Source organism: Hyaena hyaena, unplaced genomic scaffold (assembly GCF_003009895.1).
Source record: "Hyaena hyaena isolate Hyena2069 unplaced genomic scaffold, ASM300989v1 scaffold_69, whole genome shotgun sequence".
Classification (NCBI taxonomy): domain Eukaryota; kingdom Metazoa; phylum Chordata; class Mammalia; order Carnivora; family Hyaenidae; genus Hyaena; species Hyaena hyaena.
In genome coordinates, this window is record NW_024080702.1 from 776,045 (window position 1) to 791,524 (window position 15,480).

Sequence of the window (15,480 nt, forward strand, 5' to 3'; positions counted from 1 at the left end):
GGGGGACACACTTCCTGCACATGGAGGACACACTTCCTGCACTTGGGGGGACACACTTCCTGCACATTGGGGGCACACTTCCTGCACATGGGGGGCACACTTCCTGCACATGGAGGACACACTTCCTGCACTTGGGGGGACACACTTCCTGCACATGGGGGGCACACTTCCTGCACATGGGGGACACACTTCCTGCACATGGGGGGACACACTTCCTGCACATGGAGGACACACTTCCTGCACATGGGGGGACACACTTCCTGCACATGGGGGGTGAGGCGTGGCTCCTGCATATGGGAGGGACTTAGTTCCTGCACATGGGAGGGGAGATACAGTTTCTGCACGTGGGGGGGTGAGACATGGTTCCTGCACACGGGGGAGAGGGTGAGGCACACGGGGGGGCATGGGGCTGACTGGGGAACCTCCAGCTGGCTGACCTGCTCTGGTGACCAAAAGCCCAGTTTGCAGCCATCACCCAGCACCAGCCCAACCCTTCCTCCCAATGAAAGGAGGGGGGCCAGCGAACACCAGCCCCCTGCTTGGGCGCAGCAATCACAATGCCCGAGAGAATTCCAGGTTGCAGGGGAGGCTCCCCCTCGTGCAGCAGCTGGAGGGTGCTGAGTAGCGGAGGGGGCCCGGTAAGCCTGCCCCAAGGAGCCGCCGAGAAGTCCCCCGACTTGGCAAGAGCGTGTTCTAAGGTGAGATTTAATAAGAGGACTGGGAAGAATAAATTCTATTACACAATTTTATTTCACAGCCTCCCCTGAGTTGAATAGCAATTGCCCATGCAGGGCTCATGGTATAAATAGAAGAGATGCCAGGGCGGGGAGGCCTAGGGACTGCCTCACCGCCCCCTCATTTTGCGGGTGGGAAATGCCAGCATTTTCTCCTCTGTCACCTGAGGGCCTTCAGAGAGAGGCGGGGCGGAAGTGCGTGCCCTTACACCACTGCAGAACGCCACCCCGCCAAGGCCCCCCTCCCCTCCCCTCGGCCTCCCTCCCTCCACAAACATTACTGGGTCCCTGGGCCCTGCCAGGCAGTGGGACAGAGGGCGGCAGAGAGAGAGAGGGAGAGACTGAGAGAAGCCCGCCCTGGCCTCGGGAGCTCTTCGCAGAAGGAGACAATGACACGCCAGCCTGTCCTGGAGGCTGCGGGGCACCGAGCCACGGCCATGGGGGAAGGAGCCCCCGATCTTCCTGGCGGTGTCGGGAAAAGCCTCTCACGCAGGGGCCAGGCCTGGAGGAGGGAGGGAGCAATTGAAAGGACCGAGCCAGGTGCCAGAGGAGGGCGAGGGTGACAGAGCAGAGCCGGGCGCCCCCAGGGTGTGAGCCACGCCTCCGGGGCCCTGGAGGGGGTCCACCCAGACCCCCGCTGCGTCCTCGGGCTTTCTTCGGGTTCCCCTCATTTTCAGCCTGACCCTATCCGAGGCCCGAGGCCCGAGTGTGACTGAGTGGGCTCAGGCACCCCCCCCAACACACACACACCTCTTCTTCTGATGCAAATAAAATCTTTTAAATCAGTGGGCCACTGGATGAGCAGAGACGTCACAGCCTCAGGCCCAGCTGTTAGGACAATGAAATCAGAAACGGGCCATGTTTTGTTGGGAATTTACTTTCTGCAAAATACCTTGGAGGTCGTTGTTTTACTTCTTTGTCCATCTGTGCAGCGACTCAGCCCCCTCTGCCGAGGCGTGGAGGGGCCGCGCACACCTGGGGCGCGCGGCGGCTGAGCTCTGGGGCCGGCCCGAGCAGGTGCGGCGTGCTGCTTTCGGGGGCCCCTCCTCTTGGCGATATTTCCTTGATTTCCGAGCACCAGCGGGGAGCAGGAGCACAGCGCCCCGGGTCCCGCGCCCGGAGGTGACGGGCAGCTGTGCCCGTGGGCAGCGAGCGCCGTGCTGTGGCTCTGCCCTGCTCACGACCTGGGCCAGCCACCACCCGAAGTTCAGGAGCCTTCTCCATCAAGGGCAGCCTCTCTGGTCCTCAGAGCCCGCAGCGGACGGGACGGGCCACATGACTCAGCAGCTGCGTGTCCTGTCCTGTGCCGGCCTCTCCTCATGAGCGTCTCGCTCTTATTTCTCTAGCGAGGTTGTTCTTTCCCTGAAAGCTGTTCCCCTCCCGGCCCCTGACGCCCGCCTGGCATCACCACCGACAGATACACCCCCCAGGCCTGCACCAGCGATGGCTGCCAATGGAACCCCTCCTCTCTCCACCCTGGAAAGGAGGTCCCGTCAAAGAACGAACCCCTGGCTGCAACACAAGGGCAATGGCCATGTGTCCCCCTCCTGGGTCAGGAGACAGAATCCAGGTGAGCAGATTGGGGGTGGTGACACGCAGTGTCCCCAGAGGGTCTGGCAGAGGGGAGGGGGAGCCCCTCATTTCGGGAGTGGAGGCAGATCCGTCACTGTCTCCCTCCTTAAGTCTCCGTCACGAGACCAAAGGGCCCGTGCTTGCTTGTCAGCCCCCATCAGTAACTCAGGGGGAGCAGAGGCGGGGGGGGGACACTGGCCCCGGAGGGTAGCCCGTGGACCAGGGCTACTCAGCGCCCCCTCAGCAGCTGGAGGGGCATAAATCCGAGGCCACACAGAGGCTGCGCTTGGGGGCTGCAGCAGACAGGGTCATTATGCTGGTTTACAGCGTGTGACTCCGCCGCCAGCGCAGGCCAGGAGGCCTCTCCATCAGCCTGAGATGCACAGCCTCCCCCTCCCCCTCCAGTGAGCGCTGACACTTTCCCGAAACCAGGGGGGAAGAGCATGCTCTCTTGTTTAAAACACTCAGTAGGTGCTTCCAGGGTTTTCCCAGGCAGGGGAGGGGCTGTCCCGAGTCCCAAGTTCTCCTTCTCCAGGGGCTCTTGCAGAATGCCAGGCTGGCCTCTTCCGTCCCTGCCCTTTATCACCGCCCCCCACCCTTCCATCTGCACCAAGTCATACAGACGTGATCGATGGCGTGTGCCGCGTTAGGTCACGTGACAAGGCACAGGCAAAGGGGTTTTGCAGTTTGACTTTGAGTTGAGCCATACAGAGATTATCCCATGGGTGGGCCAGACCTAATCAGAAGAGTCCCTTAAGAGGGCTTAGACACTCGCTGAGCTCAGAGACTTCACGCAACGGAGACTCTCCTGCTGACTCTGAGTCCCACAGCTTCGCGGGAATGAATCCTCCAACAGTCAGTCAGGTGGCCTGGGAGGGGGGAGGCCCAGAGCAGAGGGGCCGGGAAGGTGGGCCTGGACTCCTGACCTGCAAAACCTGATAGAGCCAGTGGCCTTGCGTGCTCAGCACTTTGTCACACAGCACAGCAGCAGCCCCCTCTGCCTCCTGGACGGAGTTCGACTGCACTTCCCAGCCCCCGTGCGCTTAGCTGCAGCCACATGGCTGAGGCTGCCCAGTGGGCTGTGCAGGAAGGGCACGTGGCCGCTGCCACACTCAGGCCCTCAAGCCCCCAGACGATCCAGGCCCGACCCCACCACTTCCTGCCTCGGCACCACCGCCACAGCCACACACGGCCATGCATGGCCACGCAGGGCCACGTGGAACTCCCATGCGCTTTCCAGGCCCTTGGGCGATTCTGCTTTGTCCCCTGCCCGAGCCCCTTCCCCTCCCCCACAGTGCCACTCTGTCTGATGTCTTATTTTCTACCTACCGCTCAGGATGACTTTGGGATCCTTCCAGAACAGAGTCTACAACCTCCACCCTCATCCCTCTTGGTGATGTAGCAGGTCGTTAGCACACCCTCACCTGGGCCCCCTGCACAGCCCTGCAGTAGGGGCCTACGTCATCACCCGCGTCACAGCTGGGGAAACTGAGGCTCAGGGAGGCTAGTCCTCCCCATCCAGCCTGGGGCTCCTCATTCCCTCCACCTGCACCTGGCATGGCGCTCACGCACTGATGCCCAGAGAGCGCACATCAGTGTACAAGTAAATGAGAGCTGCACCCACTGTCACAGGGAGGAACGGAGGGCAGGAAGGGTGCCTGGGGCCGAGGCAGACCCCACAGAGCACCCGCACCCCTCCTCCTGAGCCCACACACGGCCAGCCTCCCACCAGCAGAAACACGGGCAGCTCGGAACTCTGAAGCCCAGACGAATGTTTACCTTAACAAAGTCTGCAAACAACAAGGTGAGCCCTCCGGGGGGCCTCCAGGCTTGCTTCTCACCCTGATTCCAGACCCTGAGACCGAGAGGGTCAGGGGTCCAGGGGCCCCGCGGGGAGAGAAGCCACAGGCCCCCAGGCAGCCGAGGCGGGCAAGGTCAGGTTCGGTCCTGGGCCCCAGCACTGCAGGGTCCGTAGCGTAAGAACACATCTGTCTGAGGTGTGTCCCAACCACGTCGCCTTGGCCACCATCACATTCTAGGACTCGCACTGTGGGGGGAGGGGTGCAGTGAAGTGGGACGCGCCCTGCCCTGGGTTCAAACCCTGCTGTGAACTCTCCTCGAGGGTTCCACCTTCTCATTCCAGGACGTTCCCACCTGCACCCCAGGGTGAGACACCCAGGGGTGTCCCAGAGAGGTGGGGGGGTGGAGGTGGTAGGAAGTGTGTGGCCGCCAGGGGACTGCCTGGTCACAACTGAAGGATGGGACGTCCAGGCTCTGCCCCTACTGAGCCAGGTCCCTGTGGCTGCAGCCGGGATCCCAGCTTCCCCAAGGCCACGGGCCACGTGTGTGCAGAATGTTCCAGCGAGGTGTAGCCGCCAGGACACTACATACGTGGGCATCCCCAGGGCTCTCGGGGTGGCCCCAGGCCCTCCTGTGTACCCGTAGAGTGCTCCTGTCTGCCCTTGCACTTGGCAGACAGCTTGCAGACCCGCTTAGCGGTCCCCAGATTCTGAGCAGCAAAGTGAAGACGTGGGCAAATCGAGGGGGGACCACCACTCAGCCCTGAACACCCCCTCGGGGGTCACAAAGGATAGGGCGACCCTGGAGCTTCTCATCAAACGGGGACACGACTGATCATTAAGCTGGAACCAGAGGTAGAAAGGGGACCTTCCGATGAAAGTCCAGATGAAGACAAGCGAGGCTGAGGTCCGTGGCAGCTGCCACGTCGTTAATGTGAAGCCTGACTGTGCTCCCAGGCTGCTGCCCCAGAGAGGCCCTCGCACGAGGATTTGTCACATTTACGACAGGCACGAATCCCAGTGCGCGTGCCCCTTGCCCATGCCTGGTGATTCTTCTCCCCGTGGTCCCAAGTGCCTGTGGATTTATCAGGCACATGCACACGGCGCAGCCGGCCGCACCCCTGCAGGGCCTGGGCTGAGGGGACAAAGACGTGAGGCTGCCAGCAAGCCTGGCTCTCCCTGTTGCCACCGTTGCTCACAGTCAAAGATCCTGGGTCATCGTGGGTTGTGCACTAATATTTGACCACAAACCATTTCTTCCGGGGTTTGCCAGGTGTTTGCAAAACATTTGTGTTGTAAAAAGTACTACCATGGGGTGCCTGGGGGCTCAGCCAGTTGGGGGTCCGACTCGATCGTGGCTCATCTCACTATCTCATGGTTTGTGGGTTCGAGCCCCACGCCTGGCTCCACACTGGCTGCGTGGAGCCTGCTTGGGATTCTGTCTCTCCCCTCTCTCTCTGCATCTACCTCACTCAAGCTCTTTCTCTCTCAAAATAAATAAACATTAAAAAAAAAAAAAGTACTACCATCAGGGCGCCCGGGTGGCTTAGTCAGATGAGCGTGTGACCCTTGATTTCTGCTCAGGTCATGATCTCGTGGTTTGTGGGTTTGAGCCCCGTGTCGAGTCTGCGCTGACAGTACAGAACCCCCCTGAGATTCTCCCTCTGCCCCTTCCCCACTTGTGCACAAGCTCTCTCTCTCTCTCAACATAAATAAATACACTTGAAAAAAATTACCATCAAGTATGGGAAAATTTGGAAAATAACAAAGAATAAAAATAAGCAAAGCTTGTCAATAGCCCCCCCACACAAAGGTTGCTATTGCCGATATTTGGGGCCATTATTTTTAGCTGTACTTTTCTTCATAGACTTTTTGAATATGGACGTGAAATTCTTTTTTGTATCATATTATATTACCTGTTGGGATTCTGCTTTTTGTTCCCTGCAAACATTCTCTGCACATTCTCTTAGGAAACATTACTTTTAATGGCTGTAATATTCTTTCAATTGGATAAACCACACTTTACTTAACCATTCCCCATGTTCAGATGCTTAGGTTATTGCTAATTATTTTGCTAAAAATACATATTTTTGTATTTAGGATTACTTCCTCAGGATAGCATCCTAGAGATTAAATTGTGGGTCGAAGGGAGCCCGGTTAGGCATGTGGTGTGTATCACCTGTCGTCTGTTCCCAGGGCCTACCAGACTGCAACGCACGCCCCCACGCCCCCCCACCCAACCCCTTGCTGTGGACCCATGGCGGTCAATTCCGCGGCGGTCAGTTCCGCGACGCACCTCGGACATTACTGTGTTTTAATGTCTGTCCCCTTATTAACAAGAAGGAGTAGTTTGTGTTAATGCATGTTTCCTTTATTACTAGTAAGGGAGAGCTTTTCCCCACGTTTGTTTTCCTAATTATATTCAGGTTTCCTGTGAATTGGGTACCCGTGTATTTTGACCAATAATCTGTTTGAGGATGTGCATGGTGCTTATTGCGTTTTATAAACTCTTCACACAAGGCAGATATTAACGTGTGTTAATATGATTTGCTGAGACTATTTTTCCATGTTTCCGTTGATTTTTTGCGGCCTCTTTTGCGTTTACTGGATGCAGAATTTCCCCATTTTTACGTGACTCAAACCGTCCCTTTCCTTGGTGAATTTGTCAATCATTTCTAATCTTAAAATGTCCTCCCCTTTTATGTTTCAAGGAACATTCCGTTCCATCTGGCTCTAGATTTCTGATCTGGGATGTGTGTTTTGATACTGTGATCTCAGATCTGGGGGTTATGTGGGTACATGGACCCAGGCGATGAGCCGGCTGTCTGCTTGTGACTCACTGGGAAGAGGCACCGCCGGCCCGCAGGCTCTTCTTCTCTCCTCGGCCCCTCCAGACCAGGCTGGGCGTGAGGAGGCGGTGGGGGCAGTGAGTGCTGGGGCCTGGCCTCCAGGAATTGTTCATGGCCCCACTGCGCGTGCCCTGGGTGCTTCACTGTGGCAAAATACACAAAGCATAAAATTTACCTTCACAACCATTTTTAAAGGTACAGTCAGTCACCTGCATCCACCTCCAGAAAGTTCTTCATCTGGTGAAAGGAAGCCCCACGCCCATGACACTGTTCCACTTCCTGCCTGCATGACTCTGGGTGACAGCAGGGGACCGCGCCCAGGCCTGCCGTGAGGGCTCATCTCAGTGAGCTGATGCCTTCCAGGTCCATCCCTGTGGTGTCAGAATCCCCTTCCTCTTTAAGGCTGAGTAACCCTCCATTGTGCGGATGGGCCACATTTTGCTCATCCAGCCATCTGGACACGTGGATTGGTGCCACTGCACGTTTGACTCATTTTTCCCCTGAACAGCCCTTCACCTCAAGTCATCATTGTTTGTGCCCGTAAATCAGAGGTTCTCAGCCAAGGGCCCCGCCCCTCCCCCAGGTCCTCAGCCAAGGGCCCCGCCCCTCCCCCAGAGAACATCTGGCAACTCTGGGTTGTCAGGACTCAGGGAGGGGCTGCTACGGGCATCGGCTGGGCCCCGATGCTGCTAAACACCCTGTGTGCACAGCCACGGTCCTGTGCCCCCCCAACAACAGAGAATCATCCAGCCCAAAATATTAATAGTGTCAGAGTTAAGAAATCCTGCGATTTTTTTAGAGAGAGCGAGAGAAAGCATGTGCCCAACACGAGTGGGGGAGGGCAGGGAGAGCGAGAAGGAGGCAGAGAATCCCAAGCAGGCTCCACGCTCAGCACAGAGCCCGGCGCAGGGCTCAATCCCGTAACCCCAGGATCACGACCCTGAGCCAAAATCAAGAGTCAGACCCTCAGCCAACTGAGCCGCACCGGCGCCCCCAAGAATTCCTGCTTTAAATTAAGGGTTAGCTTCCTTAGGTAAACTCGCTAAAGCAATGACCCAGCAGCCGTGTGCCAGAGACTCCCGCTGCCCTGTGACGTCCCTTCCCCCACTCTTGAATCGGATGTTTAGCTGGACACACACAGGCTAAAGGAAGAGACCCCTACCCCTCTCGCTTGCAGCTAGACTAGTGCCTGCAGCTCGGGACCGCGGGCTGTAAACACAGGTGTCCGTGGCAGTTTCAGGGCCCGTGGCAAAAGTCAGCCGCCGCTCACACCCTGCCTCTCGCCGCCTGGGTCCTGGGACGCAAGCGGCGGGGTCGGGCCTGCAGCACCCCTTTTGTGCCACGAAGCAGCTCCGGGGAGGGAGGCCGTGCTTGGATCTCGCCAAGACTAAAGGAAGGCGAGGGCCTGGAGTTCCCTGAGACCCTGCAGACAGAGCGATGGCGTCCAGCCCAGCTGCCTGACTCCCAGCCTCAGGGAAGAGGCGTGTATAAGCTTCTTTCTGATCGAGGCCGCTGCTATTTTGGATCCCTGTGACTTAGCGCTGACTCCAGCTGCAAATGGTGAAATGGGAAATGCGTGTGAAGCTTTCTTATAAAATTCCAATGTAGAGTTGGAAAGATTAAACAGAAGGAAATGTGCGCGCTGCTTAGCTTATCACCTGGTGCAGAGCAAGCACCTAATAGGTAAATGTCACTGGTGGAGCCGCCGTGAGCTCTATCTTGTAGCAGACGCCACGCCACCCGCTCATACCCCGTGTCTTAATCCTCGCTGAAGCCACCAGGGAGGTGTATTAGGTAGGGTCCCCGTTATGGATGAAACAACGGAAGTGTGGAGGTGACCCGCAATGAGCTGGGGCCACAGGCTCCGGGCAGAGCAGGGCCCAGGTCCCTGCACGTGTCCACCCCACCTCAGTAGACACGGGGGCTCCAAATTTTGGAAGCATTTCACATCCAGCTGCTACGATGGTCTTGCTTCATCCCAAACCTGGGAGCTTTTTGTTTTAGCTCACTGAGGCTGCATCAGCTCCGTCCATCACCCATAAATCCCGCCACGCATCTCCAACCCCGAGAGGTATTTGCTTTTGACATTTGGGTCACCACGGGGAGCCTGTGGTGCAGAGTGGCTGAGTGACCACACAGCATCACACAGCAGTAACAGAGCTGGGACTCCAACCTGAGTGGATTGAATACCGAAGCCTGTGCACTTAGCCACCAGGCCCAGCTGCCTCCTGAGAAACGCCACTGATGGCAGCAGGAAGCTGGTGCCAAGTAGCGGGATCAGCCACCTGCCGTGAGCTTCCCCAGCACTCCCCCTCCTGAAGGCAAGGACACTAGAGCTCAGAGAGGTAGGAGGCCTGCCGAAGGTCACTCAGCAGGGCCATGTCTGCCCAGACGGAAGAGCCGATCTGAGGACCCTGGGCGCTGTTCCCCGAATCCCTGCCTCATGTGGCACGTGGCCGCCGGCATCTCCTCCTCCCCGCCGAGTCCTGGACGTTTCTGCAGCCTGCGCCCCCCACCCCTGATCAACACGACGCTCCAGAGTCCGGCTGACGGTGCCTTGGCCTGGCGTGTCCTCACCTCAGCCGCAGATCCCTCTCCTGGGAATGTCCCTCGAGCGTCAGCAGACACGCAGTGGTCATGAGCAGGACGGCACAGCCGAGCCTCCTTGGGATGCTCCCTGTGATGGAGACAGTGCCCTGGAGGAGCAGGCCCTCAGCGATGGCGGCGGGCAACGAGAAAGTGAGCGTGATCCTTGCAAGCACGGAGGTGGCTGGCACATGTGGTCTTCAGAAGAGAGAGAACGCTTTGAGCTGAGCCGGGTATGGAAGACTTCCTGGAGGAGGTGAGGTTGGGCTCTACAACCCACAGAGAGGAGGAGGACTCCAGACAGGAAGCCGAGACGGGCTAAGTCCCGGCTTCCCCAGAGGCAGTCTGGCGCCCCGGGTCTGGGCGATGGGGGCGCGCCGAGCAAGGTGGGCTCCGTCCCTCCTGGATGGAGCTGCCAGCTCATTTGGGTAGTTAGGAGCGAAAGAGGGAGTAAAAGTGACTTATGAGCTGAAATCAGGTGTTTGGGCATAAACACGCCACGGCCCATGATTGATTTGACTGGGTAAATAGCTTTTATAATTGGTATGTTTTTTATTAAATTTTAAAGGCCTCATGTTTATGTGAGTGGGGAGCCTGAGCACACTGAGATGGCATGTCTGTGCCAGGGCAGCCTCGCCCGGCCTCCTGCGGCCCGGCGCCGGGTCCGTGAAATGTGTCTGTGAGGGCGGGGCCCCTGGGCCTTGGAGGAGAAGGTCCCCTCCCAGGTGTCCAGGTGACCCTCCCTCAGCTGCCGGGCTTGAAGCCAGGAGGTGCAGGGAGAAGCGAGGGAGGGGGTCTGGGTCCGGCCTCCCCACCGGGCACAGGGCCGTAGCGGGCGCCATGGCTGTGCCTGCAGAGCCCCGGCCAGGATGGGGGCCCCGCAAGGCCACGTGGGCAGCAGGGAGGCTGACACCCAGGGCCTCCAGGAACAGCAGGGCCCCCTGTCCTGCGAGCCCGGGAGCACCGGGTGGGGAGCACCTGAAGCACGGGCGCCCGCGGGTGAGCGTGGGGCACTGAGTGCGGCTCAGGAGCCAGACTGCGTCCTACGGGACCAGTGATTCTGAGTGACATCATGAGAAGACCGGTTCCCGAGCCTCAGTTTCCCCATCTGTGATGTGGGGAAGATTCAGTCTGCCGCCTGCTCAAGGCTCTGCAGTGACCCTGTCTGGGGCAAGGCCTCCCACTCCTCTCCTTCAGCGTCTCCCACTGCAGCTAGCAAGGGACCCGGCAGACCCATGTGCAAGGGACACATGCTTCCGCACGGGGACAAGGCCGTTCCCCTGGAGCCTCAGAGTGCGGACGAGCTGCCCATGGCACAGGCCTCCAGGTTCCCTGCTAGGGCAGGGTTCAGTGTGTGACCAGGGTCAGGGCTCCGTGTGGCCAGGGTCAGGGCTCAGTGTGGCCAGGGTCAGAGCTCTGTATGACCAGGGTCTGGGGTCAGCGTGTGACCTGGGTCAGGATTTAGCCCATAATCAGTTCAGGATTCACTTTCTTAAATCTGTGCCTTTGCTTCTCTTGGGTCCTTTCAAGGCCTGGGGCCACCGGAGGTAGGACCCCACCCCTCAGAGCGGCCGCCCGCAGCCGGGCCCCGGGGCCGTGTCCGGGACGGTTATGGCCCCCACAGTCTGCCCCTGACCCCGGCTTTCCTCTAAGCCTTGGCAAACCGCCCTAAGCCTGCCCTGAGCCTCTGCTGCTCCTGGGAGATTTGCTGGCCAGGAAGGAGGCTGCCCGCGGAGCTCTCGCCTCCCTCGTAACCGCACTGGGCTGGGGCGGAAAAGTCCAGAATGACTTGTCCGCAGGGAGCAGCTCCCAGCCCAGACGGGACGAGGCATTCACACCAGGCCAGCCCCCTTGCACTTACAGTAAATACAGACCGTGTCCTCCCTCCCCTCATGCCTTGCACGTAGGCTGGAGGCTGGCAGAGGGGCGGGTCCTGCTCAGGGTGACGGTCCCCGGCTGGGCAGAGCGTTGGAGGCAGGGGTTGGCAGCTGTCACCCCGTGAGCAGCCAGAGTGAGCACAAGGGCCGGGGCTCCCGCCTTCGGTGATCAGGCGCCTTGTCCCCAGGCCTGCAGGCCCCGTCGTGTCCATCCAGAGCTCCCTGCAGGCGGGACTCACGTCCCCACACGAGGGGGAAGGAGGCAGGCTCTTGCTAGCCCCGCGCAGACCGTGTGAGTCGGGGCTGGGTCCCCCGGGTCCCTGAGGCTCCTTCCTGCCCTGGGGTCTGGGCAGCAGCCTGGCGGGGCTGGACCGTGGCCCCCTGAGGTCCCTGAGGTCCCTGAGGACGGCACCAGCAGAGGGCAGGAGCTGAGGCCAGGTCTGGCCAGTCCGACCCTAACGTGGCTTCAGCGGGCGTCCCTTCCCGGTGTGCACTGTGCCGAGCACGGCCACCCCCATTCATTCCAGAGGCCGTATGTCCTGCCAGCTGGGGCCCAGCAGCTCTTTCCCAGGAGCCCCTGCTTGGAGGAGGGATTCCGCTGGCTTCTGGGACCCCTTCCAGGGTGTCCTTGGGCAAACGGCAGTGGTACCAGACACTGAGTCTTCTGAACAAATACCACTAATTCAATTCATCATTGGCCCCAAGCAGTGTCCCCCCCCCGCCCCCCCCCCCACATGAAGCCAACCTCAGTGAAGGCAGAGTTCTGAACACCAGGGCGGCCGGGTCACCACCAAGTGGGACGTGTGGCCCAGGATGTTGACCTTCTCTCAGGACCTCCAGTCGGATGAGAGCAGCCGACATGCAGCCGACATGTACCCCGGAGCGGCAGAGCCCTCGGCCACCTGGGGAGGAAGGAGCACTCCTACCAGGGCACCAGGAGGACTTCCCGGAGGAGGTGGACTTCCCAGAGGCCTTAGGGATAATGGTGTGGAGAGGAGGAGATGGGCAGGTTGGAAAGAGAGGCACCCTGCCAGGTAAGGTGTCAGGAGAGGCCACCTGGCCCGGACTTGACCCTGAGGCAGCAGAGCCTCTGAAGGTTACGAGCAGCAGCCGCTGCACCAGAGCCCCCAGGAGAGAAGCCCCGGGGCCCAGAGTGTGGGGCTTCAGGGTGGGGTCTTGGGAAAGGAACACATGGAAGGAGGGGCCCCACCTGCCTGGGGACCCAGCAACCGGGAGGGATGACCCCCAGCCACACTGGCAGACTCGGCCCCTGGGGGATGTGTGGCTGCCGCTGTCCGTGCTGTTAGGACGCCGCCACTGATCTCCTTAACAAGCAGCCTGCGGGATCGTGAGGCCCATCTGAGCACACCCCCCAGAGGCAGAGAGGACACGGCGGTGTGTCCACCGTCCAGCCCAGAGTGGAGGTCCCCGAGGACCCAGCCTGGGGGAATGCCAACCTCGAGGAGGAGCTGGCCGGGCACTGGCTCTGGGGGCGGGGCCTGTGTCCCAGCGGGGACCCTGCTGCCTGCTGTCAGTCGATGGGCAGCTTGTGGAGCTAATAGCTGAGGCCCCCCTGCTAATGCCCGCGTGGGATCGATGGACATGAAGCTTCCGCGCGCAGAGATAAGATCACAGCAGAGGATTAAAGTCACAAATGAGCAGACCTTTTCATCCTGTGCCTCAGGACTGGAGGAGGGGCCCTTCTCCGTCAGAGACCTGAAGTTAAGGGAAGCCGGGGAGAGGAAGGGGAGAGGGCGGCGGGGCCTCCCTCCCACCCCTGCCCCACACGTTGCAGCTCTGCCCCGCGGCCCCCTTCCCCCGCTGCACTGAGGGGCGTGTGCCGGCCCGGCCATGGCCACTGCTCTGCTGGTCGCCATGGCCATGGCCGTGGCCGCAGCTGCAGGGCGCCTCCCCGGCTCCACACCCGCTCACCCGTTCCTGCACTTCCCGCCTCCCCAGCCTGACGCCACCTGAAACCCAGCAGCCCGCCGCCGTCGGCCCCCAGAACCCGGCCTCGCTGCCCGTGCCCTCCCCTCCCCTCCGGGGCACAGCCAAGGCCCACAGGTCCCCAGCGAGCGCCTCGCTGCCCTTCGCTTCTCCGAGCCTGAGTTCATCACCACCTCGTCTGCCCACAGCTCCGTCTGTGACGGCGACAGTAACAGACATTTCCCGAGTGCCAGCGTCAGGCCGAGGTGGCAGAGGGGTGCCCCACGGAGCTGAGTGTGGTTGGGAAGACAGACGGCGGGCAGGGAAGTAGCGTTGGGGGCTGGGTGTGCGCAGGGGCCACAGGGGTGCCCAGACAGAAAGGACCCCAGTAGGGCAGAGCTTGTCTGGGGAGGGGGCGCTCCCGTAGCTTCACACCTGAGCCGTTCCATCTGGGGCTTCTTGCTGTACCCCCTCAGCACCTGGGACACGAGGGCCAAGGACACTCTGGGAGCCCCGCCTGGGTCACAGGCTGCCCTGGGGAGTGAGGGCTTGTCTGCAGCCAGAGCCACCAGTCACCCGGCCCCCGGTTTGTGCATCTAAAATCAAAAAGTGCTCTTTCTTTTCTTCCCCCAGAAAAACATAGGAAAAGGGTCCCATAGGAAAGGATCCCTATGGGCTCAACTGGGGACACTGGGCAGGCTGGGGCTGCAGGAAAGAGAGCCTGTGCAGGGGGAGGGACGGGGGCACAGGGAGGGGACACCCCAGACCCAGGGCTGAGGGCTGGCAAGGGACCCCCGAGGAGCATCGGGCTGAGCCCCAAGCAATGGGAGCCTGGGGTGGAAAGCGTGTCCACACGGGGCCACGCCTGTTGCTGGCACGTGGCCTCAGTGTGTCAGGTGGGGGGCGGCCCCCCTGCTGGATGTAGGGGCGATGCACCCCGGCCCGGGACCACCGTGCCCCAGCTGGGCCTCGGGCAGGGCCCTTGCTATGGGCTGAAGTGAACCTAAAGAAGATGCATCAGAGTCACCCTGGAACCTCAGAACGGGAGCATATTTGGGAAGAGGGTCCCTACTGAGGTCAGTGGTTATGATGAGGTCGTGGTGGAGCAGAATGGGCCTCAACCCGGGGACGGGTTCTTGGAGGAGGAGGGGGCCTCACAGACACTCGCAGGAGTGGCGCCACGTGAGGGGCCCGGGGGGGGGGGGGCGTGTGACGACAGGGACAACCTGCCGGGAAGTGCTGCCCGCTGGGGGACAGCGGGCGTGGCAGAGGCAGGAAGGATCTTCCCCCGGGGACCCTGAGGGGCACAACCCTGCCACAGCATGAGTCCGGATTCTGGCCTCTGGGCCGATGGGGTAGGTGCGGAGAGCCGGCCACATGGTGGTCCAGGGCAGCAGCTGGGGGAGACCTCACCCCAGCTGTCAGTGAGGAGGAAACCCGCACACAGGTGCTCAGATCACCTGGATCGGTCCCCGCACACGGCCAGGGCCAGCTGGACGCCCTGGGCCTCGCTCTGGGGTCTGGGCCGGCCGGGCCACCTGCCTCCAGCTATGGCCCCTTCTGCTCACTTCCATTTGTTCTGCAAGGAGCGCCCCCATCCCACGTCACTGCCCCCACTGTGTGCGGAGCCCTCGGGACCCACACAGGGACCCACACAGGACCACACAGGACCACACAGGAAGCAGGAGGGCTGCCCGCAGTCCAGGCCGCCTGCCTCCGCCTCTGACAGCAGGCCGGGCGGGGTCTGGGGCAGATACTGAGAAGGAGACTGTCAGGGACTGAGCCGCAGGAGGGCAGCATCTGGGCCGCTCGGACCCAGGGCCACATCCCGACGGGCGGAGACCCCAGAGACTGCAGGGCACACAGCCCAGGCACCCCCCTCCCCAGGCTGACCCAGGTCCCAGAGCCCCACGGGGCCCACTGCCAGGCTGGAGGAGGCCCCCAGGGGCGCCCCCAGAGGGCAGGGCTGGCTCTGCCCTGACACGTCCCGTCCAGCTCTGCCCCGGACCCTGGCCGTTCTGGTCCCGGGCGTGGCCGCTGGCCCGCGTCCTGGCCCCCCATTTCCTCCCCCCAACCCCTCATCTTCTCCCTCCCCCTCCCCCTCCCCCCGGCCCGCCCCTTCCACCCCCCTCTTCTC